Source organism: Muntiacus reevesi, chromosome 2 (genome assembly GCF_963930625.1).
Source record: "Muntiacus reevesi chromosome 2, mMunRee1.1, whole genome shotgun sequence".
NCBI classification, from domain to species: Eukaryota; Metazoa; Chordata; class Mammalia; order Artiodactyla; family Cervidae; genus Muntiacus; species Muntiacus reevesi.
In genome coordinates this window covers 273,996,703-274,021,883 of record NC_089250.1, presented here as the reverse complement: position 1 = coordinate 274,021,883, position 25,181 = coordinate 273,996,703, and the positions used below count along the sequence as shown (strand labels likewise).

General features: G+C 46.4%; 1 pseudogene; it reads right to left on the bottom strand.

Annotated features, from left to right (window-relative positions):
* Positions 1 to 4,050, bottom strand: part of LOC136157622 (zinc finger protein 91-like) — a 62,841-nt pseudogene extending 58,791 nt beyond the window's left edge.
* Positions 4,051 to 25,181: the final 21,131 nt, after the last annotated feature.

Genomic DNA, 25,181 nt, shown 5'->3' with positions numbered 1-25,181 from the left:
GGAAAATACAAAACTGTGATGACACTCTGTGATGTGAGCATGGAGTGTACTGGAAAAGATCAGACCTGGGTTTCGGATGAAAACCCCCACTCCCCAAACCCAGCACCTCTGCTAAACACACCTGAGTGTTCATTTTCCAAAGCAGAAAGAAACAAAGAAGACATGAAATTACTCCATTAATTGTGACAGTTTAGGTACATCCCTCACTTTTTCTTTCCAAGAAACTTGTTCAAGTCAAATGCAAAAAGCAAACTCATAGAATGGGAATCTCACAAAAACACCTAAACCAGTGAAAATGAGTCATGGGGCAAGAAGTACATGGAAGAATGCATTATCACTGCATGGGTATTTTGTCACTATTATGGAAACTATGATCTGAATCTATCATTAGAAAATGTTAGTTTGGGGACTTCGTGATGATCAAGTGACTAAGACCCTGAGCTCCCAGTGCATGGAGCTCTGGTTCTTTCCCTCATCAGGAAACCAGATCCCACATGCTGTAGCTAAGAGTTTATATGTCACAACCAAGGAATTTGAAAACTACAAGGATGACTGAAGATCCTACCTGCCACAAGGAAGACCCGATGCAGCCAAAAAAATAAATATTTTTAAAAGGTGTTTTATGCAAATTTCACTTCATGTATGGCTTCCCTGATCTGTAGCCTAATACTACATCTATGTAGTTAGTCTCACTTATCAATATAGAGCAGTCTCTGCAACGGTTTTATTTCTTAAACTTCTCTGAAGAACTGTGGACCACTGAGTTCACTCTATTTATAAGAACAATCTGTAACTCCTGCTCTAATGAGCTGAAGCTGCATCCAGATGTAAACTCATTTCGGCATTTCCCCTACTTCACTATGATCCTAACACCAGACCACATCCCAATGGGAGTCTCTGGTAGCAGTGCCTCCCATGTTGATCTCGCCCTAAGGGCATATAGTGAAGAACTGAAAGTCACTAATTCATGTTGAGAATTCATTAGGCTCTAGAGAAAGCCGGGATACAGAAAGTGGATAACAGGCTCTGGGATTTAATGGAGAAGTTAGTCTAAAGAGCTGCTCTTCACTATACTAAGAAAAAAATGAAAAAACTAAGAGGTAGATAATAACAAACCACCCAGGGAGAAAACTTAGAATCAGAGAACTAAAGGGTTTCAAGTTCTCAGCCCAGGCATTTCAGGAGGAAAAGCAGCAGAGCCCCAGACCCGGACAGGACATTTACCTGAGAAGCTGCCATTTCCTCCTCTTCTTCCTGCTGCTCTGAGTCTTCTCTGGGGATGTTGTGTCGCAAACTCACATCCACAGGTTGAGAAAATACCTTCAAAGGCATCGACACAGCTCTTTCATCTGCAACTGCTGCAGTAAAAATGAGCAAAAAAGGTTCTGGTCTTTCCCACCCTTTTCTGAGCCTTTTTTGGGCTTCCTCTGTTCCTGATCGGTAGGCGGCAATCAAGACTAATCTGACATGTTAATCACATCCTGTGCTGGGTGCTTACCTTTGATGCATTCTCTTTGCAGACCACCCCTGAGAGTTCTCCTTCCTTTTTGCATTCCAGAGAGCAGGTCGCAGCACAACTGACGGGAGACAATGGACCTGACTACTGGGCTAGCTGACAGACATCTGAGGGTGTTTGAAACATGGCGGGTGAAGACCCGCATTTAGGAGCCCTGAGCTGCAGCCTCACACCCCGCACTCCTGAGACCTCTGCGGGCGGGAACTTCTAGAAACAAAGGAAGTCGGGCAGATTGCCTGGGGTGGGCCTCTTTCTAGGATGGGTGTGGCCCTCCACTGCCTCTGCCTCTGCCCTTGGGGAGGGGTGGTGGGAATGCCTGCTTGGTGGGAAGCACCTGGGGGCCTTGTGTTCCTGCAAAGCTTTGCTCTCCGAATTCTTCCCAAAGATGCCTTGCCTTTAGCACTAAGTCCGACTCTTTGCCTCCCCCTGGACTGTAGCCCGCCTGGCTCCTCTGCCAGTGGGGACTCTCCAGGGAAGAATACTGGAATGGGTTGCCATTCCCTCCTCCAGGGGATCTTCCTGACCCAGGAATTGAACTCACATCTCTTGGTGTCTCCTGCATTGACAAATGGTTCTTTACCACTAGTGCCACTTGGGAAGCCACAGGGTACCCTGAGTACTTAGGTTTTTCTACTACCCTCTGCAGCCTGGGGACACAGGTTTTCACAAAATGATTTGAACTGTGACCACCTGTCTGCAAGCGAGGGACCTCCAACTTCAGAGACCAGGAGGCTGGAGTGTTTCAGTCATTGCAGAAACCAAGCACCAACACTTGGAGAGTTGGAGAACTCAGGTTTACTCTGCCGGGGGCCAGAGGAGTTAGCACTCCAAGTTCTGAGCCCCAAAGGGGTTACAGAGATTTTATACGTGAACAGGCATGATTAAGAGAGTTTGCAGGTTTGCAGGGGCTAGGGCCATTGCAAAGAGGAGGACAAGGATGAGTTAGATTAATTCTAGTTCCTAGTATTGTGAGTCCTCACAATATGAGACCTTCGTGATCATGACTTTACAAAAGGGAAGCTAAGTTACAGAGGCAAAAGGAGAAGGAGGCTATGAAAAAATCTGTAGTTTTCCCTCTTCATTGCACACTCTTGCTGCTTCTATCACTCATTGTAGAAAGCATCATCTCATGTTTGATAGGACATTCAGAGCTCTCCGTCGTTTAGGGGACTATATTGAGCTATTAACATTTGTAACTTTATGGATACCACTCGAGAGGTGATGAACTGGGTAATAACTTTGAGAATACAAGGGCCACAAAAAGGGCCTGAAAGGACATGAAGAGAGTACCGGCTAATGGCAGAAGCCACAATTCCCAGCTCCAGGTACTGTTCCAATTACCCCAGGAATTTGCTAGTTCCTCTCTGCTTTTCATGATTCATTCCCTTAGCTGTTGGGCCATGTCTCTGACTATTCCTGATTGGTTTCCACAAAAGCAGCGTTCTTCATTCAAGAAGAGGCAGAGTCCTGCCTTTTCAGCTGTCAGTAGGTGGAGCCCTCTCCCATTCTTTAAAACACCTCAGTCAAGATATCTAGCTGCTACTGTAAGGCCCTCAAAATGTGGCTACTCTCTCAATGTTGTCTGTGTTGTAGCCACGCGTTCTGGGAAGCAAACTCATTCAGAAGGGCAACGCAGATAGTGGAGTGCAGTTTATGACACCAGCGGGGCCAAGGCAGAGTCTCCTCTTAGCCAAGGACCCCAACCAGGTTTTGTGAGAGCCTTCTATACCCTAACTGTATAAGGTTCCCTGAAACTAGTCTGAACAATGGGAAAAGAATGATACAATCAAAGTTAACCAGCAATCATATGCCTGAAGCCTAGGTAGTTAAGACCAATAAGCCTGTGGTCATACCCAAAAAGCGTAATAGAATGTATGATTCTACTCGGTTACACAGATAATTAGGGTGTTCTTTTAGGCAAATGAGAGCCCTGAGGTCTCCTGGGGGCCTTTGTTTTCCAGTTGATATGTCGTTTCCTTAGATACTATGCATATAGCTCAAAGTCCACAGTCGGGCCCAAGATGGAGTCCTGCTTTCAAGACGGAGCCTGTTCTGTTTCCTCCTTCATGTGAAGTCCTCGGATAGTGTATGGTAGAAGGTGATTGATGAAGCAATGCCTCCTATTCCAATACCCTAACCAAAACTTCCAAATCAACCAGTAGGGGATTAGCTGGATGGCTCTTTTTGACCAGGTCTGTGCTGTCAGAGGTACAGTGAGAGTCTGGTTGTTAGGGTCAATATTCATCTGGGGATCGAGGAAAGCTAAGGTGCAGATACCCATCCATTGACTTGTAGACATGAGTAAACATCTGTCCCACAAACAAAGAAAAGGCCTTGATGGGGCGGCACCATATTGTGTCTGTGGCAAGATGAGTGGGCCACTCACCTTTTACAGTTTGATTACATTCGTCCCTGGCTAAATTGCCCACAACTTCAGTTCCTCCATCATTTGTAAAGCATTCTGGAGTCTTTTGAGTTAACTCAATTGCCCTTAAGACTGGCCCTTGTAAGGGTGGATCTGTCAGAGTTCCCATGGCTGTTGCAATATTTAATGCTACTGGTATAGCTAAATACCATGAAGCTCCTAGGGATGAGCAAAGCCAGCAATCCCTGGCCAGCTGGGGTTGGTGTCGTATAGAAGGTGAGGAGTTGCATTGAGAATCTGTTACAGATGAAGGTTTAACGGGGAGTTAACTCTATAACCTGCGTCATACTACCAACAGGCAGAGCCTGATTTTTAAGGGCAAAGTTGGTCCGTGATTTCATTTGTCTGCATTATTGTCCCTGTCCAGTAGGTTTTTCCATTTATTTGGCAGACAGACAGCTGTTCTGGGTTGTAACATCTACATGGCATTTGGGCGTAGACGGAGGTGCAGGGGCATGATGGCAATGCCATGGTGTCTGGGTGCGGCCCGGGGTTTGGATCCTCTGGTGGGGGAAAGGTAGCGGCAGTGGGGGGCACAGCTGGGAACAATTTTTGGCACTCAGGACCCTGGATATACACCGCATGGTTATGAAGGCAGAAGGTGATCGGCCTATAGGATAGGCTATCTCTATATTGCTCTAGCTGATGGGTGAGTAAGGGATTTTTCCAAGGGTTGACTGTAATGTTCACAGGTGCATGATGGAAAACGAATGGCTCCATCTGTTACAGCAAGGGACACTAAACGGCTCCAAAGCAGCCTGCACATAACAGGTAATTGAGCACTTGCAAAAGGTTTTCTCCGCATCTCTGAGTTGTCACGGCTATAGCAACTGAGCCTATCGTGAAGTGGGGTAAGCTATCCTGTGAGCGATTTAGATAGGAGGGAGAATCAATCACAGAAACATCTAATTATGATGAAGCTTCCCACTTCGGTGAGTTAATAGACAGCTAACCGCACCTTCTGACCCATATCCCAGTCCTGGGACGTTACTGAAGCTAGTCCTGTAGCAAAGAGTACAACAATAATACCAATGAGGAACAGAGGCCAAAGTTGACAATAAAAATCCAGTGATATCTTGAGAGCCAGATTTTCAAGCTTTCGTGAGTTGACCAGTCAGCTGCCGGAGTGTGGCTCGAACAAGGCTGAAGAATCCTCAAGCTTCTGCCGTGCGTGAATGGCACGTGACTAGTCAGCTTCTGGAGCGGCTAGAGCAGGCGCAGCATTTTTGGTGGGTGAGTTCCATTGTTTTTGGAACCAGACCTTGAGGGGCTTTCTGGGGTCCCAGATTGTTTTCCAGGTGTCCTCATCACAGGAAGCCGCTGCCTTCTTGACTTTGGTTTGGTGGATCCAAGGGATGACGCCCGTAAGTTTAAGAGCAGTAGGGGTTGCCAGAACAACTGTGTGAGGGCCTGTCTCCTGGCTGACATGGTTCTTCCTGCCAGTCGTCAACCCATACCTCATCTCCTGGATGATTGGGATGAACCCAATTGCCCAAAGGAATGGTTGTCCTGTCGAAGATTTCTCGGGCGCTATGGTGGAAGACTTTTCCCAGGAAATGGAGGTGTCAGGACATCTCCAGGTCAGCTAATTGTTGGCGGTTTCCTTTTAGTCTTCCTATCACTGGAGGTTTTCTCCCATATAAGATCTCAAAGGGAGAATAGCCTGAGGACTCAGGGTGCATCGAGCTTGGAGTCAGGCGCGGGGGGGGGGGGGGGGGGGGGGTAACTTGTCCATCCAAGATAACTGGTCTCCTGACAGAGTTTAGCTAATGTAATCCTGAAGTTGCAGTTCATGCGTTCAACTTTCCCTGAGCGCTGAGGCCTGTAAGCGGTGTGATGCTTCCATTTGAGGCCCAGTGTCCCGGATGAGGTTTGGATTATCTGAGACACAAATGCTGGCCTGTTGTCAGACCCTAGGGAGAGAGACAGCTAATATCTCAGGATCATGTCTCTTCACAGGGCCTTGGCCACTTCTCGTGCCCGTTCAGTGCCACGTGGGGTAGGCTTCAGCCCATCCTGAGCAGGTGTAGACTACCACAAGGAAATACTTGTAGCCCCTATCGGGCTTGACTTCAGTGAAGTCCACTTCTAGATCTTCAAAGGGCAGTGTTCCAACGGTCAGCACCCCTGGGTTGGGTCTTGGTCCTTGGCTGGCGTTGTTCTGAGCACAAGTCACAGAACTATCACTGATCTGCACGCACAGGGCTGGGAGCTTAGGGACGAAATAGAAGTGGCTCAGTAAGCTCGCCAGCACAGGTTTTCCTAAAGGAGTTTTCTCATGATGCTGTTTTACCAGCTGGATTTCTATATTGCTGGACACAAGGAGTCTTAGGTCTGGGAGCTTCTACCAGCTCTCCTTTTCTTATTCTTCCCTCATTTAGAGCCCATTGATCTTCTTCCTTGGCATATTTTGGGGATGGAGGCATTTCTGGTGCAAAGAGGACCTTAACGATTGACTCAGGTCCCACTGTTGGCCTCGGATGGGTCGCTGCTTCCTTGGCTGCCTGGTCAGTCAACCGATCTCCGTTGCTGATAAGATCAGTTCCTCGCTGATGGCCTTTACAATGGATGACTGCCACTTGGCAAGGCTCCCAGAGTGCTTCTAACAGCTGAAGGATTTCTTTTTTGTTTGTAATCTCCTCCCCCCGCCCCCCGGCTGTCCCTTCTTTATAAGTGGCTCCATGAACATCTAAAGTAGAAAAAGGCATACCTTGCCTCGGTATAGATGCTGACTCCTTTCCCTTCGGAATGCCTTAGCGCCTGGGCGAGTGCCCACAGTTCAGCCCTCGGTGCTGACCACCCTTGTGGCAAGGCCTCGGCCTTCACTATCTCATCGGTTCTTGTTAAGGCAGAGCCTGCTCTGCGCTGCCCGTCTTGGATAAAAGTGCTTCCGTGGTGAACAGTTCCAGTTCTCCATTCTAGTGGGGAATGTCCATCAGGTCCAGCCTGCTCGAGTAAATCTCATCTATGAGCTCCTCAAGGTTATGATCGGGGTTCCTGCTTCTGTGGGCAAAAACTGGTGGGGTTCAGTGTCCACACAATCTTGACTTGGACCCATGGGTTTTTGGAAAGCAGTTCTTGATAGTGAATCATCCTGGAGTTGGCCAGCTGGTGGAGTCCAACCCCAGCGGGCCCAGGAATACCCGAGGGATGGGTGGTGTAGGCGAAGAAGAAGACAAACACCCAAAGACGGTTCCGTGGAAGAAAAAGCTTCTTTTGTTTTATTTTTAGGACAGCTCAGTTTTCATAGAATGAACATTACCTCCCCCTTAAGTCACCACATATTACATCAGATATTGGTTTCGTGCTTCTGTCAATATTTTTCTTTCCCATGTTTCTCCCCTGTGTATTCATCGGGAACATTTCCGATTACAGGGCTTTTTCCTGAATGCCCCATACATTAGTCTTCTTGCCTCAATGGCCTAACATTTTCACTCTAACAAAAACAATGTTCCACAAATTTCAGGTATAGCATGAATTCGTTAGACAATAAAACAATACATGGGAAGGGCTACACGAACATGTTTGACATTTCTGAGAATAGCACCATGTGAAAACATTGATATTTTTCTTTACCTAAAATTGCAAAGTCTACAATGATTAACTATGAAGCAGTAAAACACCTCTATTAATAGTCAGGTAATGGCAGTGAGCTGGTTAATATCAATCTTCTATTGAAATCCTATGTACCCAATTTCCTAACTCTACAGAAATACTCATAATCTTCCTTTTTTTTTTTTTTATGTTGTTTAAAGAAAGGGAAACAATGGACAAATAGCAGCAAGGAAATAGCAGTAATGAAAACCCTCTCAACCAAGGAGCAAGTAAACTAAAGCAGTATATCTACTTCTAAATCTAAATGCCTCTACTCTTTTCTATTCTAGAACATTATCATCTTTTAAGCAGCCAAACTATGCCTGTGGCCTTTTCCTTTTTTTAATTTTTTTTTCTTTCTTTTTTTTTTCTTTCTTTTTTTTTTTTTGCCTTTTCCTTTTTCACTTGATGTTTATGGACATGTCCTCAGCAAGAGCAATCATGAGCATTTCTAAATAGGCTTGTACTTTTCCAGGGAGGCCTTACTACCAGATATTACATTTCCAAAAATTAATAGAAAGCCCAACAACAGTGAGACAGAAAGAGGAAAGAGACATACCCGAGGGGAAGAGTTGCCTTGCAGGTTCCTCTCTCATCCCATGACTTTGTCACGGCCTGGGTCCGTCCCGGTGACTCCCGAGGGCACATAGTGGGCCCCCGGGGCAGCCCCGTGTGAGGAACAGCTGCCTTGCAGGTTCCTCTCTCGTCCCGTGACCTTGTCACAGACTGGATGCATCCCTGCGGCGCCCCACAGCCAGCCACTTATGTGCCCTGTTTCAGGGCAGTACCAGCATGGGGAATCTTTACATTTACAGTTTGTCCTAGTGTAAGCTTATCTGCTTCTCTGGCCAGAATCACAGTGGCAGCTAATGCGCGGAGGCGTGGCGGCCATCCCGCGGCCACTGGATCCAGTGGTTTGGACAGATATGCGTCTGGGCCCTGCCATGGCCCAGCTGTTTGTGTGAGGACCCCCAGTGCAGTGTGATTTTGTTCGTGTACAAAGAGGGTAAAGCCCCGTGTCTCATCTGGCAGCCTTAATGCTGGAGCGCTGCTCAAGACTCTCTTAATCTCCTTGAAGGCCTTTTTTGTTCAGGTTCCCACACCAGGGGCTCCTTACCAGACCTTGCTGTGGCTATAAACAAAGGCTCCATTATTTCAGAGAAACCTGGTCTCCAGATCAGCAGAATCCAGCAGCCCCAACTCATGGACTCTTTCTTGGCTTTCAATTGAAGGAGTGAACAGACAGCTTCTTTCCTCTCATGTCTAAGTGCCTGATGCCCTTTGGAGATGACAAACCCGAGGTGCTCGGCCTCTTGTCTGCTGATCTGAGCCTATTTCCATGCACCGTGTGTCCTGTGTGGAGAGTAGAGCCGGCAGGGCTCTGGTGACTCCAGCAGTCCCCTGGGAGGGACCGGCTAGCACCAGGTCGTCCCTGGGCTGGAGTGGGGTGCAGCTCAAAGTGTCTCTGGGAGAGGTAGCAAGGTCTGTAGCCACGTGTTCACCAAACAGGGCAGGTGAGTTCCTGAAGCTTATGGCAGTCTGGTTCAAGTCAGCTGTGTCTTTTTCCCGGTGTGTGGGTCATCCCATTCAAAGCCAAATGAGGGCTGGCTGGCTGGTGACAGTCGGAGGCAAAAGAATGCATCCTTGATGGAGGCAGGTGAAGAGCATGTCTGAGCCACTAAGAGACTCAGGAGACTGTAAGGATATACGACCACTGGATGGATGATGATCACTGCACTGTTGACGGCGCGGGGGTTCTGGACGGGGCTGTAGTCATTCCCTCCAGATTTTTTGACTGGTAAGAGTCGGGTGTTCCAAGGAGACTGACACTTGATTACGATCTCGGCATCTCGTAGGCACTGACTGTGGTCCCGAATTCCCAGGCGTGTCTCCCGTGGTACTGGATATTGTTTCCGTCTGACTGGTGTGGCTTCTGGCCTCGGGCCCACTATAATGGGCACACGGTTATTAACCAAACCTGGGAGCCTCTTCTCTGCCCAGACATCAGGGAATTCTATTAGCAGCCTAGGGGGATTTTTTTTTGTTCTCTCCCCAAGGTATAGAGCTGTCTTTGATCTTCCCTGGGCACGGTTATCGACGTCCAGCCCCGGCAGGACCAGGAAGACCCAAGGGATAAGTGGCATCGGCGAGGAAGAAGACAGACACACACAGAAGGTTGCGAAGAAGAGGTAGCTTTTTTTTTTTCTAGGATAGCTCAGTTTTTATATAATGAAGGTTGCCTCCCCCTGAAGCCACCACATATTGCATCAGATAGTGTTTCCATGGCTCTCCCCTGTGCATTCATCTAGAACGTCCCTGATTACAGGGTTTTCCCTTAGATGCCCCGTACACAGTCTTCCTGCCTCAATGGCCTAAGATTCTCATTCTAAGAAAAGCAATGTTCCATAGATTCCAGATACAGTATGAATTCTTTGGGTAATAAAAGAATACATGGGAAGGGTCACAGTAACATGTTTGACATTTCTGAGAAGAGTACCATGAGAAAACCCTGATATCTTTCTTTACCTGAAACCACAAAATCTCAATTGACAGTGATTAACTATTAAACAGCAAAAACACCTCTAAAGCAGCAAAACTCCTCTATTAATAGTGAGAAAATGGCAGTGAAGCTGGTTAATATAAATCTTCTATTGAAATCCTATGTACCCCATTTTTTAATTCTACAAAAATACCCATAGTATCCCATGTTGTTTAAAGAAAGGAAATCAATGAACAAATAGCAGCAAGGAAATAGCAATAATGACAACCCTTTCAACCAAGGAGCAAGTAAACTAAAGCAGTATATCTACTTCTAAACCTAAATGCCTCTACTCTTTTCTATTCTAGAACATTATAATCTTTTAAGCAAGCAGCCAAACTCTCCCTGTGGCCTTTTCTTTTTTGACTTGATGTTTGTGATCGAGTCCTGAGCCAGAGCAATCATGAGCATTACCAAAAAGGCTTGGACTTTTCCAGGGAGGCCTTATTACTATATATTATGTTCCCAAAAATTAATAGAAAGCCCAACAAAAATAAGACAGAAGGAAGAAAGGGACATGCCGGGCCCCGGGGACAACCTCGAGGGGAAGAGCTGCCTCGCAGGTTCCTTTCTCGTCCCGTGACCTTGTCACGGCCGGGGCACGTCCTGGCAGCTCCCGATACACGGCCATGGCCGTCATCAGAGACGATTGTCTCCCCAGAGTGAGGCTCACAGGATTTCCGGGGGAACGGTGATTTGTGTCCCCAGCTCTACCAGTAGGTCTCCCCCTAGCAGGGGAATGGGGCATTCCAGTAAGTAGAGAACTTCATGAGTCCCCAGATGGCCCCCTCGCTGACACGCATGAGCCTTGCACAGTGAGCGGGCTGTCATGTCCCCCGTGGCCCCAGCAAGAGTCGCTGATCAGCCTGTGAGGGGAGCCACAGCTGTGGTTACCGCGGAGGGTTCAGCCCCGGCATCCACCGTCAAAGTCATTGATTGGCCCGCAACTTCGTTGAGATCGTGGGTTCCCAGGGGCCTAGGATCAGGGAGCTGGGTCTTCACAACTCTGATTCTGCTCCAGCCAGGTCGATAAGGTTTTGCAAGGCCGGCTTAGACTGGTACCTATCTGTGTTGGGTCGATTGAACTTCTTGGACCCTTTAGATGTCCCTCTGCGATAGGGACACTCTTTCTTCCAGTGTCTGGTCTCACTGCAGTGGGCGCACTGGTCGTGGCTTAAAGGTTGTCTCTTCTCCGTTTCCCCTCTCCACGCGGGAACAGCCTGTTTCGTTAGATCTGAGCTCCTCAATCCCGCTGCTAGCAGGGCTGCTGCATTCTTTTTTGTTTGTTTGTTTCAATCTTTTGTCTGCTTCTTGTTGGACTTCATGGTTTCAGTTCACAAAGACTTCATTTGCTACCTCCAGAAGCTGTGTGGCATTCATCCCAGCAAAGCCGTCCAGCGTTTGGACCTTCCGTCGCATATCTGCGCAGGATTCAGCCTCAGGGGCAGTGTTTATTCATTGATTCTCAGGTGTATCAGGGTCGAAAGGGTGTATGTCCGGAATGCTTCACACAATCTTTCATAGAAATCTGGGGGCGTCTCATCTACTTTCTGTATCATCGCTGTAATGTTGGACATATTGGTGGGCTTTTTGACTCCCGCTCGAAGTCCATGTAGAAAGGCATCATGGTAGCAACCCAGGGTTTCTTATCTTCTCTGATATTGAAATTTCAATTAGGTCCAGGCTCTGGCATTGCTCCTCATGCCCATCCTTCTACATCTAACACCTCTGCAGGGGCTTGTCCTCCGAGCCATTTTGGGGCTTCTGTCGAGATGTGTCGTCTTTCCCTAGTGGTGAAGGAAGACACAAGGAGCTGGCGACAGTCGCCCGTGTAGGCTGGTGGGTGTGGAAAATGGACTCAAGGGGTCAGCCATAGCCCGTGGTCTATCAGAGCAAGCTGGGTTATGGTGTTTCCAGTTTAGGGGATCAGTAGTGCTGAGGGCTGGTAATAGAGGACAGAGCGATCAGGCTGGACTGAGTCATCCTCGGTCACTTGTTGAGGACCTTCAGTTTCTCTCAGTGATATCTGCCAGGCTGAGGCCAGCTGGTTAGATTGTTTGGCTGAGCGGAGCTGCGTCCCTCCTTGCTCGGGGCTGGAGTCTTGCTCGTGAGGTGGTGCGGGGCCAGGGAGGGAGGTGGACTGTCTGGCAATGGGTCTGGCGCTGGCTGGGCTGGGGCTTGTGGAGTCAGGGGAATGTGTGGCGGGGGCATCAGTGGGTCTTCTACTGCATCTCCCTGGAATATAGGGCTTTCCCCCCATCTTTCTTTTTTTCTGAGAGATCGGGCCACAGATACACTACTCTGTTCCTGTCCGTTTGGGCAAAATCTTGCCCATGGGGCAGGGTCTGTGCCATTAGAAACGAGGAGTCTATGTGTGGAAACTGTCTGGATGTCCCGGAGGCCCAGTGACGACCTGGAGCGCGGCTTGGACCGTGGGCAGGTCGAGCGCCCTCTGGTGGCCACCCAGCAGCAAAGGCTGGCCAAAGGAGCTCACATGAGTCACAAAGCTTCCTAAGGGTCGTCTTGGCTCCAAAACCTCCTCCAACGTCCTTCTTAAAGTTCTTTCTCATGCAGTCTAAAACTGTTGGTTTAGGGGAACTTCCACCCATGTTGACAAATCTAATCTACCTGGCGGGGTTTTGAGGAAAACGTAATCTCTTAGATGTCCGCTCAAGGAGTCAGTCGACAGAATAACCAGTAACCGATCATTTCTCCCGCCCTGTGTATCCTGTCCGAGTCGGTGACAAAAAGACAAACAAGGGTGGGCGCCCCCTCCAAAGAGGAGACCGCTTAGGTGTCCACTTGGCCACGCCCCAAGGGAGATCTTAGGTGCCTCTTAGCATTGGCAGATCAGTATAAACCCCTGATGCAGATCTGTCTCGCAGGGAGGGACTGGGTCCCCCAGAGGCAGACACTGCCTTGAGTCGTATGAGGTTGCCATGGAACTGCAAGCTAGCGCCCACTCGGACTCCACAGCCATGAAGGCCATGAAGCCACTCAATCGAGCCTGAAGCTCGAGGGAATCAGGTCACACACTCCTTCACATTCATTTTCCATCCGCCTGGCCACTCTCCCGAGGGAGACTGAAGATGCCTCCCGCGCTGCAGGCAGACATTGTACCGTCTGAGCCGCCAGGGAAGCCCTCACTTAATACTGGCAGGTCCGTATGAACCCCCAAACCGAATCAGCCTCTCAGGAGAGATCCTGTCCCCCAGAGACCGGCACCGCCTTTCAGCCTCCTGAGGTCCTCACGGAACTGCAGATTTTGGATCCTCTTAGGCTCCATAGTCCCTGAACTGTGAAGCTCACTTCCTTCAGTCAGCAATCATGCATACAAAGTCACTCAGAGCGTATCACAATACCGCCCTTTTCCTGAGTCCCCAGTCCTCCCTATCTGATGCTCCCTTCCTGGGAGCTCCAAGGAGGTGATCAGTCTCTTCTGCTTATTGGGGTAAGGTCTCCTGACTGGGGATTGGCCCCAGGGCTTTACCTGACCCGTGGCCAATCCTGGTGAGTTGGTCTATCCCTTGAATGGGTCCGGTCAGGACTTGGCCATCCAGAAAGTTGGAACAACGCTCCGGGAATACCATCAGGTGTCACGCCTCCTTGTTCATCTCGGGGCTCCTTCATTTTGACCTGGCTGAGACACCAGTCCAGTGGCTCAAGGGGCCAGCGTGATTGGAATCTCGCTGGGGCCTCCAGAAATGTTGCAGAAACCAGTACTCGAAAACCAAGCACCACACTCAGAGAGTTGGAGAACTCCAGTTCATTACACTGGTGGGCCCAGAGGAGTTAACCCTCCAAGTCCCGAGCCCCAAAAAGGGGTGCAAGAGTTTTCATACAGGCATGATTAAGCAGGTTTGCAGCTTTGCAGTTGCTACGGCGATTGCAAAGAGCAAGACAAGGGTGAGTTAGATAAGCTCCAGTTCCCAGTGTTGTGAGCCCCATTTTTTAGACCTACCTGATACGGATTTTGCAAGAAGCAAGCTGAGTCACAGAGGTAGAAGGAGCAGGAGGTCATGTAAAAATTGAACTTTTTCTCTTGACCATCACAAATTTCATTGAAAATAAACCAGGGACAGCAACAAAACTCAGGTTAAAAATGTATGTGCCTACACGCTCAGTCATGTCTGAATCCTTGTGACCCTTTGGACTGTAGCTCAGCTGGCTCCTCTGTCCATGCGATTTTGTAGGCAAGAATACTGGAGTGGAATGCCATTTCCTCCTCCAGGGGATCTTCCAGACCCAGGGATCAAGCCCATGTCTCTTAGGCCTCCTGCATTGGCACTTAGATTCTTTAGTCCTACTGCCACCTTGGAAGTCCAAAAGTGTGTATGGGAATGGAGAAATAGCTGTGAAAACGATGCCTTAAATGCATATCTCATGATCACCAAAGGAAATAATGATCTGAGTTAAGTAATAAGTAAATACCTGTAGCCTGAGAAAAAATACCCGTGGCCTGAGAGTTAGGTTCTATTTGGTGGGAATGTTCGGACTTGAGCCCAGAAGACAACATGTCAGGTGACCCCAAGCCAGATGACGCTGAGGAAGCAAGGCAGGAGCCACACTATATACAAGTCTGTAGGAAGGGGCAGGTAAGCTGAATATTAAAGGTGACAATTAATGCAAAGGAAACACATCTCTCACATGAAGAGATTTAATGATCTTCCTTGTATGGGAAGATGGAAGCATCTGAACTTATTGAAATGGTTCCTTTCATATGCATCTAGCTATCTGGGGCCAATGCTTCTTCCTTGACTGTTCACATCCTGATTCTAAGGAGACGACAGAGGACTAGAGATTTTGACGGCATCACCATCTGAATGGACATGAATTTGAGCAAAGTCCAGTAGACGGTGAAGGAAGGGGAAACCTGGCATGGTGTAGTCCCTGGGTCTCAAAAAGTTGGACACGACTGAGTGACTGAACAACAAACAGAGACGAAGCCTATCATACCTCGACTTCTGAATGGATGAGGGGGCTCCCTGATGACTAATTCATACCCTCTGTGAATCAGTCTATTCAAGGACCAAAGTCTGAGCAACAGTGGTGGATGGCAGTCTCTCACCCCACCCCATCCCCACACGCCCCAGCTCCTCAGCACTTACCAAATGGGAAATAACTGGTGGCTTCTGAATCGCGGCCTTTGTTTCACCTAGGCTCAGAGACCTGCATTTAGAAAAGGTTTCTTTAGTGTTAGAGTCAAGATTGCCGCATAAATGCCAATAACCTCAGATATACAGATGATACCACTCTACTGGCAGGCAGTGAAGAGGAATTAAAGGGCCTCTTAATGAAGGTGAATGAGGTGAGTGAAAAAGCTGGCTTAAAACTCATCATTAAATTCTATGATCATGACATCTGGTCCTATCATGTCATAACAAATAGAGGGGAAAATTGGATACAGTGACAGATTTTCTCCTTTGGGGCTCTAAAATCACTGCGGACGGTCCTTGCAGCCATGAAATCAAAAGATGCTTGCCTCTTGAAAGGAAAACTATGACAAACTTAGACAGTGTATTAAAAAGCAAAAACATCCTTTGCTAACAACGTCCATCTAGTCTAAACTATGGTCTTTCCACTAGTCATTTGAGATTTGGACCATAAATAAGGCAGGGAACTTAAGAACTGATGCTTTCACATTGTGGTCCTGGAGAAGACTGGAGAATTCCTTGGACAGCAAGAAGATCAAACTAGTCAGTCCTCATGAAGGAGGAAACAGACAGAACAGGTTCCATCTTGAAAGCAGGAGCCCATCTTGGGTCAGACTGTGGACTCTGAACTATATGCTTAGTATTTATGGAAATGACATAACAATGGAAAATCAGAACCCCGGATGAAGGAGCCTCAGGACTTGTACCTACACTGTCCATCGCCTAAAAGAATGTGCTAATTATCTCTGTAACAGAACAAAGTCATAAATCCCATTATGCTTATCAGGGTATGACCACAGGCCTATTGATAAATGTCCAGTGCTTAACTATCCAGGCTTATGACACCTGAATCATGGGTTAACTTCAATCGTTTTTCTCTTTTACCTTGTCCAGACTAGTTCCAAGGAATTTGGGGAGGTGGGTTTGAGCACGTACACTTAAGGTATATAAGGCTTTTGCAAAAACCGGTCGCTGTCCCTGGCTAAGAGGAGACTCTGTCTTGGGCCCGCTGGAGTAATAAACTGCATTCCAGTATCTGCACTGTCCTCCTGAGTGAGTTTGTTTCCCGAAACATGTGGCTACAACACTAAAGGATATCAATCCTGAATATTCACCTCTAGGACTGACACTGAAGCTAAATTCCAATATTTTGGCCTCCTGGTGTGGAGACTTGACTCATTGGAAAAGACCCTACTGCTGGGAAAGATTGATGGCAGGAGGAGAAGGTGACGACAGAGGATGAGATTGTTGTTTGGTATCATCGACTCAATGGGAAAAGTTTCTGCAAGCTCTCGCAGATGGTGAAGGACAGGAACCCCTGGCGAGCTGAAGTCCATTGCCTTGCAAAAAGTTGGATACTACTGAGCGACTGAACAATTCACATCCGTTTATGACTACTGAAAAAAACCATAGCTATATTTGCTGAAAACAAACTGTCATATTGTAAAAATCATAATTTCTGTAGTCATCACTGCATTTCCCAACATCCCTAAAATCCAAACACCAAATCACGTCACAATGGGAGTGAGGATAGGAGTGACTGATCTCTCACTAAAAGAATATTTTCAACAGTTGAAAGTTTCTTATGCATATTGAGAATTCATGATGCTCCAAAGAAAGTGAGGATACAGACAATGGAGAAAAGGCTCTGGGACACAAGGAAATAGTCTAAAGGGCAGGTCGTCACTATTATAAGAAGAAATGGAAAAAAATAAGATGATAACAAATGCCCCAGGAAGAAAAATTAGGAGCAGAGAGCTAAAGGCTTGCATATTCTCAATGTGGGCATTTTAGGAGGAAAAGCAGATGCAGTCCCAGACCAAGGACAGGATATTGACCTGAGAAGCTGCCGTTTCTTCCCCTTATTTCTCCTTCTCTGTCTCCTCTGGGATGTTATGTTGCAAGCGCACTTCTGAGTTTTGAGAAAGTACATTGGAGGGCATCAGTACAGCTCTTTAAACTGCAACCACTGCTCCTACAGACAGAAGGACCCTGAAAAGCTGAGAAGACCGACCTCTCCTGTCCTCTGTCTCAGGAGAGATTCAAGAAACATCACTTCCTACTTGGAGACCAGCCTGTGAACCAAGTTCTTGATTGTTCTCTGCCCATAGAGAGCTCCTAATGCTCTACTCACACGGACGATGTGAGCTGACTGACTTTCCCGGTCCAAATCCAGCTAGACCAACTCTGTGACCTCTCCTTGGACTGAAACTGGGCCTAAGCTCTCACAAATGGAGCCACATCCTTAACCCGGGACTCCCCTTAGAATCCCCTGGAGCACTTCCTACCAACCACACTGACCAACACAAAACTCTGTTGAGAGGGCATCAGTCAGGTCATTTACGAGGCTGGTCACATGATCCTGATGGGAAACCAGATGCAAACCTCTCGCCTAAATATTCTTTCTGAACCATTTCAGTGAATAGAAATCCCCAGTGGTCAGGTCCCCACGCTAAGAACTTGTGAATCTGCAGGTCTACCGTGGGGCCATGAATGGAGTCATCAGCAAATTCCGTTTATTCTGATGTTTCTTCCCCCAAACCAACGTTCAGGAGTCCTGATCTCAAGGCCTCACACTCATCGTACCTGAGACATCTCTGTAGGGGAGGATTTAGGGAAGGAATTCCAGAGAGAGGTCAAAGCTAGAATCAGGCAAAGAAAACATGAGTACATGCAGTTCAGCTTTTACAAGTTACCCTGGGTGAAGTGCTCTGGGCTCCCTAAGCTGAGTGCAGATTAATCCGTTTAAAACAAGGAAAGGATTCAGGTGAGCTCTGTGAGGGTACTGCAAAGTTGTTGCTGAACCACAAAGACGCCGGGATTCTTTGCCTCCAGTGGAGAAGAATTCAATCCAGGGCCAGAGACAAGGCTTGACTGGTTAGAGCTTCTGTGTAATAAAGTTTATTAAAGTATAAAAGAGATAGAGAAAGCTGTTGACATAGACATCAGAAGGGGGGGGGGGGCAGAAAGACTGCCCCCTCGCTAGTGTTAGCATTGGAGTTATATACTTTTAATTAGTTATCACAGTGAATCAAAAGAATGTCAGGAGGTTGTAAAGACCTCACTAGACAAACTCCCATAATTTACATTTTAAGGTAACAGGATTAGCCAGAAGGGTTTTTTTTTTTTTTTTCCAGAGACTGTTTTCAAGCAGGATAGATTATTTTTATATAATCCTAAGAATGCAAGATGGTTGTCTGAGGAGGCCTTACAAATACTGCGAAAAGAAGAGAAGGGAAAAGCAAAGGAGAAAAGAAAGTTATTCCCATTTGAATGCAGAGTTCCAAAAAATAGCCAGGAGAGATAAGAAAGCCTTCCTCAGGTCAATGCAAAGAAATAGAGGAAAACAACAGAATGGGAAAGACTAGAAATCTCTTCAAGAAAACTAGAGTGCCAAGGGAATATTTCACACAATGATAGGTTCGATAAAGGACAGAAATGGTATGGACCTAACAGAAGCAGAAGATATGAAGAAGAGGTGGCAAGAATACACAGAAGAACCGTACAAAAAGGATCTTCACGATGCAGATAATCACGATGATGTGATCACTCACCTAGAGTCACACATTCTGCAATGTGAAGTCAAGTGGGCCTTAGAAAGCATCACTACGAACAAAGCTAGAGGAAGTGAACGAATTCCAGTTGAGCTATTTCAAATCCTGAAAGATGATGGTGTGAAAGTGCTGCACCCAATATGCTAACAAATTTGGAAAACTCAGCAGTAGCCACAGGACTAGACAAGATCAGTTATCATTCCAATCCTTAAGAAAGGCAACCCCAAAGAAGGCTCAAACTACCGCACAATTGCACTCATCTCACACGCTAGTAAAGTAATGCTCAAAATTCTCCAAGCCAGGCTTCAGCAATACATGAACCATGAACTTCTAGATGTTCAAGCTGGTTTTAGAAAAGGCAGAGGAACCAGAGATCAAATTGCCAATATCCGCTGGATCATCGACAAAGAAAGAGAGTTCCAGAAAAATATCTATGTCCGCTTTATTGAGTATGCCAAAGACTTCGACTGTGTGGATCACAAAAGACTCTGGAAAATTCTGAAAGAGATGGACATACCAGACCACCTGACCTGCCTCTTGAGAAACCTGTTTGCAGGTCAGGAAGCAACAGTTAGAACTGGACATGAAACAACAGACTGGTTGCAAATAGGAAAAGGAGTACGTCAAGGCTGTATATTGTCACCCTGCTTATTTAATGTCTATGCAGAGTACATCATGAGAAACTCTGGGCTGGATGAAGCACAAGCTGGAATCAAGGTTGCTGGGAGAAATATCAACAACCTCAGATATGCAAATGACACCACCCTTATGGCACAGAGTGAAGAGGAACTAAAAAACCTCTTGATGAAAGTGAAAGAGGAGAGTGAAAAAGTTGGCTTAAAGCTTAACATTCAGAAAACAAAGATCATGGCATCTGGTCCCATCACCTCATGGGATATAGATGGAGAGACAGTGTAAACAGTGTCAGACTATCTTTTTGGGCTCCAAAATCACTGCAAATGGTGACTGCAGCCAGGAAATGAAAAGACGCTTACTCCTTGGAAGGAAAGTTATGACCAACCTAGATAGCATATTTAAAAGCAGAGACATTACTTTGCCAACAAAGGTGCGTCTAGTCAAGGCTATGGTTTTTCCAGTAGTCATGTATGGATGTGAGAGTTGGACTGTGAAGAAGGCTGAGCACCAAAGAATTGATCTTTTTGAACTATGGTGTTGGAGAAGACTCTTGATGGTCCGTTGGACTGCAAGGAGATCCAAGCAGTCCATCCTAAAGGAGATCAGTCCTGGGTGTTCATTGGAAGGACTGATGCTGAAGGTGAAACTGCAATACTTTGGCCACCTCATGAGAAGAGTTGATTCATTGGAAAAGACCCTGATGGTGGAAGGAATTGGGGGCAGGAGAAGGGGACGACAGAGGATGAGATGGCTGGATGGCATCACTGACTTGATGGGCATGGGTTTTTGTAGACTCTGGGAGTTGGTGATGGATAGGGAGGCCTGACATGCTGCGATTCATGGGGTGGCAACGAGTCGGACACGTCTGAGCGATTGAACTGAACTGAATGTAGATGGGGGGGGGGAACTTTTGTCCTTTCTTCCTCCTTGAGAATTCCAGATCCCTCTCTCCTTGGGGACCCCCGGATTTCTTATCAACCTGCCTAGATATTGACGCACTCATTCCTTCCTTTTCTTTTAGGAGAATTATGCTTCCAAGGGAAAAGGACATTGTTTTCGTTCCATACCTACTTCTGCTCTATAGGGCCATGGTCCCTAAGTTGTTGAGATAACATATTTTCAGTTAAGTATAAACTCTAATATACGTTTCTCCTGCCGCTAAGTCAATTCAGTTGTGTCTGACTCTGTGCGACCCCATAGACAGCAGCCCACCGTGCTCCCCGTTCCTGGAATTCTCCAGGCAATAACACTAGAGTGGGCTGCCATTTCCTTCTCCAATGCGAGAAAGTGAAGTCACTCAGTCGTGTCCGACTCTAAGGAACCGTATGGACTGCAGTCTACCAGGCTCTCCATCCATGGGATTTTCCAGGTAAGAGTACTGGAGTGGGGTGCCATTGCCTTCTCTGATATACTTTTCTGGGTCTTCTAAATAGTCTTCCAGATCCTCCTTGATTCTTTATATTTCTTGATAAGAATAGGGCTTATTAATTCTCACAGACTATTTCTCCCGATGGGTGCTTCATGAAGAGGCAACAGCTTGTGTGGCTGTCCTCACCCTCTCTGGCTGCTCTGAGCACACGATCCCAGGGACAGATTGGAGAAACCTGCTTTTTTTTTTTTTTTTTTTATCTGTTTCCTGTCCTCCATCTCATCCTGTATTTCACCCTTAGTTTTTGCTGTCTGAGTTTCTATTGAAACCAGAGCAGTCTGAAGTTGTACTGGGATAGGAGTTGTTTGGACCTCTACTTGGGCCATTTGAACCTCAGTTTGGGTTTTTACTGAGACCAAGGCAAACCTTCCTGGGGTGGGGGGTGGGGGCGGTTCCCTGACTTTCAGTTTGCTCAGGTGGGAGTCCCGGGTATGGGGGCAAAGTACGAGGACAGGAGGGAGCTGAAGGTTTCACAGTCAAATCTATACTCTTAGGACATAAGTCTGGCATGCCTCACAGTGAGAAAAAGGGCAACACATAAGCTACTTCTACCATTCCCCCTGTTTTCTACAGAACCGGTCTAAAAACAGTACTATAATTAAGAGACCCTCCAACCGGCCACTGTTTACCATCCTCCAAGTATCCTGTGGCCATGCAGTATCACATAGCAAGATCAGGTGTGTCTTCTTTAAGCCCTGGGGATCAAATCTATCCCAGTTTTTCAGGATACAGTTCAAAGGAGTGAGGCTTCAATAGTTAGCGCCCATCTGTAAGAGAGAAAAAAAGAGACCAGGGCCATCTTTCTACCGGAGGCGTCCCTCTCTGCTCTAGATCGGGGTGTAGACAGACTTTACTCCAAAGCTTTCCTTCCTTGGTCAGACCTAGTCTGTCCCATACCGACGCAGGCGTCACACTCGTCCCTCCCGGTTCTACCACAGAGACGGGGTGGAGATGCACCAGGGGTAGACCTGATGGCATCCCTGATTGATGTCCAGCTCCTCACCATTAAAGCCTTGCTTGCCTCTGATGTCACCTGTGGTTCCATCAGAGTGACCTTCCGGAATGCCTCCCAAGCTAAGACCTCTGGGGGAAACTTTTGTAACCTGAGTGCGTGTGCACAACCCTGACTATATTCCTGACCACAATAAGACTGGTACAAACATAAAACTGAGATGTTCTTACCAAGCATCACCACACCAGTGTAAGCAATAGCAAAAAAGATGGAGAAGGGTGCGCCAGTGAGGAAAAAGTGATTTTTGTTCTTGAGTTATTAGGGCCAGTCTTTCTAGCTCATTCCGATTGCACAGAAAGAACTAGGAGTTGGGACAACAGCTCCCTGAAAGCCGCCTCTGGTCCACTGAGAGCACGTTACCACAGGAAGAAACCCACTGCACTTCCGATCTAAGTAACCTTTATCCTCAGATATGCTCTTGGAGCTAGAGCTCCATCTAGCTTCCTGACTTCCCATACCTAGCGAAGCTAGGCGCTTCCTGACTTTCCATTCCTAGCGAAGCTAGGCGCTTCCTGACTACCAGTCCAAGTGGGGCAGCGAAGTAACAGCACACAGTAACAGCATAGATCACAAGTCCCTTGAAAGTCTAGGATTTGACAGATAGGTTAATCGTTCTAACTCCCAAGAAGTCATGAAATGGCCAAAGAGACAGGAAAGTTTGACCGAGAAAGGAGAGTTCGGTCCACACGCTTTGCCCATTTCTAGTCAGTGCCCGAAAGAGACATTGGCTGCCTCTTGTCATTGGCAGGTCGGTATAAACCCCCAACAGGTTTCTGCCCTAAGGTGTATGAGGTCCCCGAGGAACCGCAGTACTCGCTTGCTTCACGCAGGGAATCTCGTTCATTCACACAAGCACACTACAGAGTTAGTGAAGTGTAGCAGAAATGTGTTCACCAGAGCACAACCAACAAGAGCTCCAAGCATCCTCACCTTGCCTTGAAGAATCCTGGACGAGACCCCAAGATGAAGGACTGCTGCGGAACCATGAAAGACGCCTGGATTCTTGGCCTCCTGAGGAGAAGAATTCAATCCGGGGCCAGAGACGAGGCCTAATAGTTCAGAGCTTTTGTGTAACAGTTTTATTAAAGTATAAAAGAGACAGAGAAAGCTTTTGACATACACATCAGAAGGGGCAGAAAGAATGCATCCTCACTAGTGTTAGCAATGGAGTTATATCCTTTTAATTAGCTATTACAGGGAATCAAAAGAATTTCTGAAGGTTGTAAAGACCTCACTAGACCCACTCCAATAATTTACCTTTTAAGATAACATTATTCTCCAGAATTTTTTTTTTTCAGAGACTGTTATCAAGCAGGGTACATTATTGTTATAATCCTCAGAAATGTAGAGTAAAAAAGAAAAACGCTTTTTCTTTCGAGAATTCCAGATCCCTCTCTCCTTGAGGACCCCCGGACTTAGCAACCTCCCTAGCAATTGACTCTCTCAGTGTGATTGAAGGGGGGCCTGTGAATAGACCCTGAGGTTCAGCAAGACTGCTGATCTCAAGGAAGATGGTCATCTAGTGCAGGTGCTCACAGGACTGCCTTCTGTGAGTTCAGGGAACTGCAGGTTACCTGCTCCCCAGACAGATGCTGAGGCAGCAACAGCATGGAGCAGTTTAGGGAAACTGTCAACAATACTCTGCATAATCCTTCTTATTAGAACCATGACAGTATCTAAGTTGTTAAAAAATGGGAGAAGAGATACAACATAGAAATGAGGGAATATATATGAAGTTATGAGAAGTTTAAAGCCAGTGAGCCAAGTAATTTCCACATATGTCATCTCTCTGTGTTACCAAAGAGTTCGTTGTGGTCTCCTCACTACAACCTTAAGTAAGGTGGGAGAGGTTACTGTTGCTGGTGGGTTAACATTTCATTCATTACAATCAACCAAAACACTAAAAGCCAATCACTGGTATTAATAACCATGTATTAATTTAACACATATTTGAAATAAAACCTTTTACAATCCACGGCATGATCCATGATTAAATACACATCAAAAGTACAGAGAGAGATATTCATCTTTCTGTTATAATGATGTGAGATTTGTGATTTTTACGGCTTACCAAATAAAGCCTAGGAAGCACTTAGCAAGCATGGTGTACACTAACTCCATGCCTTTTCCAAGAAGGGTTTCTAATACATTTATAGGTTGTCACAGAAGCTGTCTTTATTTCAACACTGTCAAGAAATAGTCATGACTTGTGTTGATATTATAAAGATACATCAATATTGCAGTGAACTGTCATTGTGTTCTTCTTACAAATCAAGGATATTACCATTGAAACTACCAGCAAGTTCTGTTTTCCTTTAATACATGGAAAGATTAAAAGAGCACTGACATCATGGCAACTTCCAGATATTTCACATCAATGACAGACACCTCCATTTAGATGCTCACTCTCCATTTTACATCATGGGACCCTTCATCTTCTAATGGAGGATAGATAGAAATGGTTGCAACACAAATATAAAAAGGCTAATCTTTAATAAACCATCAAAAACCTCGGTTTGCAAACACACCAGAAACAAAGCATAGTATACATTACTTGAGTGCTGAGTCACTTTCACTTCAAATACTCTCAGTTCACGTCGTTACGAACAAGCATTGCTAAGAATTGGAACGTTCTAACCATCAACCTTCATCTCACGATTCATGCTAACATATTAACTTTCTATGTGTTTAACTATGGAGTACTCCCTACAGTCATTCTCCTTCAGAGAAACTTCAGAAAAGAGGATGGATGACATGCCTTATAGTATGTAATCCCTGATATTTATTTCGATTTACCATTTGATTAAATACCTTTCGACATATTTGTTACATCATCTCCGTAGCTTTCTTATATAAACTCTTGTGTTTTCTGATGCATGTTTAGGGAAACCTATTCCATCACATGTTCCATTACTAGGGTTTCTCTCCAGTGTCTTCTCAGATGTTTAGCGAGATGGGCACTTTGACTAAAGGCTTCCCACATTCTGTACATTTATAAGGTCTCTCTCCAGTGTGAACTCGCTGATGTTTAGTAAGCGTTGAGTTGCGACCAAAGGCTTTGCCACATTCAGTACACTTATAAGGTCTCTCTCTGGCATGCACTCGCTGATGCTGAGTAAGAAGTGAGAGATGAGGAAAGGCTTTGTTACATTCTTTACGTTTATGAGGTCTCTTGCCAGTATGAATTCGCCGATGTTGAGTAAGCGTTGAGTTGTAAGCAAAGGCTTTGCCACATTCGGTACATGAATATGGTCTCTCCCCAGTATGGATTCGCTGATGTTTAGTAAGACTAGAAACCTTAATAAAAGCCTTGCCACATTCTC